The sequence below is a fragment of the Gekko japonicus genome, unplaced genomic scaffold (assembly GCF_001447785.1).
Source record: "Gekko japonicus isolate JY-2015 unplaced genomic scaffold, Gekko_japonicus_V1.1 scaffold382, whole genome shotgun sequence".
NCBI classification, from domain to species: Eukaryota; Metazoa; Chordata; class Lepidosauria; order Squamata; family Gekkonidae; genus Gekko; species Gekko japonicus.
The window spans coordinates 457,660-463,800 of record NW_015168662.1 but is presented as its reverse complement, the minus strand read 5'-3'; positions in this window follow the sequence as shown (position 1 = coordinate 463,800).

Here is a 6,141-nt window from a genome sequence, read left to right as displayed (position 1 = left end):
CATACTGCCTAGGATTAATTCCGACAATGTAATTAGGTACCTTTTAGCAGATGAATCACCTGAAATTATTGCTCAGATTGCTGAATTTTTGACCAAGATATTGACAGCAGGGAGTTATTTTTAATATTGATTAAAATGTAATGATACCTGATGAAGTAATGTATTTATTGTCTTATATGTCAATAAAGGTGTTGTATTGAAAAAAAGAAGTAGGGTCGCCAGCTTTAGGATGGGAAATTCTGGGAGATTTGATAGTGGAGCATGAGGAAGGCAGACTTTGGGGAGGGGAGGAACATCTGCAGGGTGTAATGCTGTAGTGTCTACCCTCCAAAGTGGCTGTTTTCTCAAGAAAACTGATTTCTGTTGGATGGAGATGAATTGTAGTTGTAATTCTGGGGGATCTTCAAGCCCCCCTGGAGGTTGGTAACTCTAAGGAGAAGGGCATTTGGATTTCACACCAGTGCTTAAATTAAGTGAGAGTTGATGAGCTTCCCCAAGGCATCTAGTTGGGCTTCCATCTAGGGCATCACCTAATCCCTACTATGAGGAACTCTACATAAAGGGCGAAAGCTAAAGCTTCTATCTATTGTTCAGGTTTACTGGGGGGTGGGGTTCACTATAGGGCGTAGAGTGGCTACGGGGAGTCATAAAGTGCTTCTGCACTTCAAAAGCTACCACTACGTTGCTGTTTTGGAACTGTATGAAAGGGGAAGTGGGGGTCTGCAGTAGACGGGGGAAATGGAAGGAAATTGCCCTTCTTCCACTGACAGAAATATCTTATGCCCATGGATAATTAGATTTGTATACCATACCCCATAATCTTAGTATACACACATATTGCATTCCTTGACTAAAATTTGAATAGGTAGAATCTAAATTCAGACTTCTGATCTTGTGGGTGAAATTCTGAGTGCAGCTATCTGAGTTCATTAATGTTAAAGAAAGTAATGACATTTTAAAGTGTCTTACCTAAGGCTTTAATACAGCCTACAGCTTTTATACTTTAGCAACCAACCATTAACTTGATAATATCTAAATTATATATTCCCCAGGTTATGAAATACTCTCTGTCATGTGTGATATATGTTTACAGCATAAGTTCAGTGAAGCCAGCATCTTGCAGCTTTATGAAGGAGTGAACTCAAATTGAAAAGTAAGTAACCCCATGTGTGGGTCATGCTGAAATTGTGAGAAACCAGATAGGTAGAATTTAGAGAGTGAAACATGGTGGTTAAAGAACCTGTTGCCAGATCCAGCAGCCTATATGGAAGTGCAATACTATGCTATGGGTTGGAAGCAGCTACTCATCTTCCATTGCTAGCAGGGAAGTGAGTAACAAGAAGACATGGGCTGGGGTCAGACATGACTTTAGATATGTCTCAGCTGTGAATACCTGATGGATCTAAAGGGCATGATCAGACAGCAACATCTGGGAAAGGTTCCATAGCCATCAGCACCCCATGCTGCCCCACCATGGAAGCAGAGTTAAAAGACACCGGGGAAAGTCCAGTCCTAATACTTGCCAATGGGCAGATAGACTTTCACTGTCTCATGCTGTCAGGATGGTCTACTCATTCCATCATGACTCAGTGCCATTTTTTTTCCTCGCTTAGCAGTATGCGTATAACCACATACCCCATGGGGAACCCTTAGTGCAGAGGTGCGATTCCTTGTTTATGCACATGGGAAACAAAAGGCAAAATCAACCCCACCCTCGGCCAAATATGCCATCTGACCTGGCAATGACGGGCTGAGCCCACAGCTACAACAGATGTGTGATTGTGCAACATGGTGTCAATTTCAACCAGGGGAAATAGGCTTGCTTCCCCTCCACACCAAATGGCATGTCTGACCATGGCCATGGCAAACCAGCTATTGTGCAATCCTAAAAACACTTTCTTGGGAGTAGGCCCCACTGGATAGACCTGAATAGGATTCTGAGTAGACCTGCCTGGGATTGTTTTTCTTAGTGCAATACAGATTTGATTACACTACACTTGTGCAAAGGTGACCAGTAGCCTGTGCTGGCTAATGATATCAGTTTACTGCAACAACTCTATATTGTGATAGATGGTAAGTGAAAGAATGTGTGTTCACATGGACAACATACATTCCTGCAGTGACCACGGTTGTTGCCATATGTATTATCATTCCTAGGGTCCTAGACAGGTTAGACAGGTTTTAAAGTAGTCCTGTTAATATCAGTTTGATCTGCAGCAATTGCCAGGTTATTTAACTCCATGCCATGCAAATTGTCACACAGTTGTCACTCCCGTTGCAGTGGAAGGCCTGATACTAGAGGGGAGGGAGTTTCTCCCATGTCTGAACACCAGCTCTTTCGGGACAGAGCCTGGACAATTCTATCCTCCTTGGGCTTCTTCTAAGCCCTCCTTCTATGAGCTTCTCAAGCACACTCCCAAGTCCTTGCACCTCTCAGGGATCCCCAGCCCATCTAGGAAAGACTAGGCTGGTTAACAGGGCCAAGTCCCAGATATATCTCCAAGCACTTCTTAATCAAGATTAAAAATCATTGTACGGTTTCATTATTCTTACCAGAGGAAGCAGTGGTAGCAGAAATGTAAGGCTTTTCACTTTGATCACTGCCACTGAATGGGTTCTACCTAGTGTTCATTCAGACTTGTTCTGAGCTTTCCTCCATCTGCATTGTAGACACTGGCCAGACTCCCATCTGTTTCATTTTCCCCAAGCTCCCCAGAAAACTGGCAAATTGATCTAGCTCTTGTGAGCGAAAGAGGACATCCAGGAATCATAGTATTCTAGACAGCAGCTAAGGTATTGACAGACGCATCAATCGTATCAGTGGAAAAATTCTCCAAAGCCATCTGAAAATTTCTCCAAAGCCATCTGAAAGTCATTTGGACCCATCAACCATTGACAGGCTGGCTACCCAGTTCATAGGTGGGATAGAGCTTTTTTTGGTGGCAGCTCATAGAGATTCTGTGATTATCCCTCCAGTGATGCTCACTTGGTATCTTTTTTTTTTTTGCAGAGCAGTCAAGATGTGATTCAGTTGATCTGAACTGAAATTGATGTTTTCTGATTTTTGTGTTGAATTTTGTGTTGCGTACAAAAGGAAATACTACTTTACATAGAGAGTGATTAAAATGTGGAATTCACTGCCAGAGGATCTAGTGATAAATCAACAGAAAACACACAGAAAACTGTAAACGAGAACGCGAAAAATGATGAACTGATAAATATTAACAAAGTGAAACATACAAAGTTAAAGTAAGTCTGTATGTATACAAATGTAAATTCATGACGAACGACAAATCTATTAGTTAACGATGCTCTTCGGAATGACATGTATCGTTTCAACATATCTTCTTCTGAACGGAGATTGAATAAGTTGATGAACAAGACTTATTCCATTACTTATCTGAAGAGTGGAACAGAGGCTGGACGCCCCAATGCTTCTTCATAGAAAATCAAACCATGCTCACAAGTTCACTTGAAATCATTCTTTTTGGGCAGAATACAAAGATGTGAATTGCCTCTAGTGATGGCCACAGGAATAGCTTTAAAAGGGGATTAGATAGATTCATAGAGGATAAGTTGGTCAATGGCTACTAGCCATGGTGACCGAAGGTAACCTCCACATTCAGAGACACTAAGCCTCTGAATCTCAGAGCCAGGAGGCAACATCAGAGGAAGGCCTCAGCCTCTATGCCCTATTGTTAGCACTCCAGAGGAACTGGCTGGCCACTGTGTGAGACAGGATGCTGGACTAGATGGAACATTGTTCTGATCCAGCAGGGCTCTTCTTATGTTGTTATGTAAGGGTGGGTTTTTTTTTATTGATATTATTGATTGATTTTATTAATCACCCAAACCCAATTAATCACCCAATGGACTGACTATGGTTAGTGTATGAAACTATGTTGGTTCTAGTTGTTCTATATCATTCAAATGTTTTATTTTGTTGATTTGTATTGTAATTTGATATATAACATACCAAATTAAGTTTTTATCTTTGAAACCCACTAAATGTCCAAGAAGAAGGGACATTGTTTGAATTCTATAAAATGCACTCGTGAGTCCATATATGGCTTTGGTATTAGAGGAAAACTGGAATCCATACCAAATGTTGGAGGGAGCAAAATATAGTAGTTTCACTGAGGGATGAATCTACTAAACATCTACCATTAATGTTTTATGGGTACATAAAGACATTTTCCAATATGACCAAAATTAATCAATTCCTCATAGAATTACCCTGAATCAATCTTATAGGGTAAAATTTTATAAATTTGCAATTATACATAGAAAGAGATGCACTAACCCAGACTTATTTAAACAGCTTAATTCTTTTCTTCTTTTTCTGGTTTTTTCTCTTCAGTAATGTCTTAAATTTGTGTCTCTTGTCTCTTGTCTTTCTTTTAAGGCTCTCCATCTGTATTCAATTCTTAGAGTAGTTGAGGATTCCATAAGTTTTGTTTTGTCTTCTCTCTGCAGTTTTTTTCCCTTTACATCTTTAAAATTTTCAATCTTTGTCTGCCTTTTGCTAGCTCTGATGTAGTCTTCTGTGGAAATTTTTCCTCTTTTTTTTGGGGTATATGTCTTCCTGTAGGGTATATCCTCTGGCTTGTAGTTTTGTACTGTGTCTTGAAAAATAGGTTGCTGGGGTTCCTTTATTTTGATTGTAGTTTGTATTGGTGTATTTACCTTTTTGTCTTGTGTTGAATTAAAGGCTTTCTCAACTGCCATATTGATTGTGTCAACAATTATACATTTAAGCTCCTCCCAAGAAATCTGCATCAAGTTAACATCAGCAGAGCCCTCTGCGCGTGCATCATCTGGCAGTTTTGTGTGTGTGTGTTGTACATTCATTTTAATACAATAACAAAGGCCAGCTCAGCCCAGCAGACTAGAAATCTCTGAAGGTATTTTTTCAATAGCTGGCTGAATTTACAAGATAGTTTCTGCAGTAGACATATTAATAACCAGGAATCTGTCAACATAGGTCGAGTGTTTTGCAATTATACAATGGAGTCTGCGCACTATAAGCTTATATGCTTTCCATGAAGAAGTTGATGTTATGGGAAACTGTTACAAAATGGGAAATTCTTGCCCCTCTTGCTTGCTTGCTTTTCCAAAGATGGTTTGTAATCCTTTTGGTGAGATATATTCTATATTAGAAATATTTAGTCATTTCTCTTTAAGAAGTCTATATATAATTCCAGTGAATCACTTAAATCCACAAGCCAAAAAAATAATAAGGAAAGCCCAAGGCTTATTTAAATTTATGTTCCAGGAAGAGATATTAGGAGCTCAAAAAACTGTCTTTGTTTCCTCTTTGCCCGAGCGTAGTTTTAGTACAGCTTTTCTTTGTTAACTCATTCTCGACGCTTTGAATAGGAAGGAGGGGGGATTTCCACCTCTCCTTTCCTTGTCCTTTTAAAATTTAAAGGGGCTTAGCCAAAATGATCATTGGATTCTTTAGTGTTGCTTTTACAATTACTCATGGTAGAGATCTTCATCAGTGTTATGGATGAGGCTCAAATAACTTTCTTCTTCTTCTTTTTTTATCCCCTGAAGACAGGGTAGCTTTATTAATTTTTTGTTACACCTACAAACTAACAGAAAAGAAAAAGAAAAAGGGGAGGGAAAAAGTACCCCAGGATAAAAGGACAGTAAATGAAACCCACACTATAACTAAAAACCCAAGAGGGAAGGTCCTTAACAGTTAGTATTCAGTTAGTGTTAAAACTTATAACTTTTCGTTTAAGTCAATGAATTAAAGAATTAGTCAGTCCATGTTAGTATTTTATCCATCTTCTCTTGTGTGCATAGAGTCTCTTTCATCTTCCTCATCATTTGTGAGTCTTTAAGTTATAAAGAGTTACTTTGGTCCTCTGTGTCGCAAGTCATATGTCTCTCTAATCGAAACACCTCCTGCTGCACCTTGGTCTTCATCCGCATCTTCTGCAATGCCTGCTCCGCCGTCTCCTTCCTGTTGTTCCTCTTCCTTCGATCCGAAGTGCCGTTTCAACCATTCTTCTGCTTTTAAGATCGAGTCGATTTTCTCCCTTTTATCTCTATATTTAAACACGACACCTTCAGGAAAGTTCCAAGAATACGAAATTTGATTGATCTGGAGGGTTGAAATCAGGTCTTTAT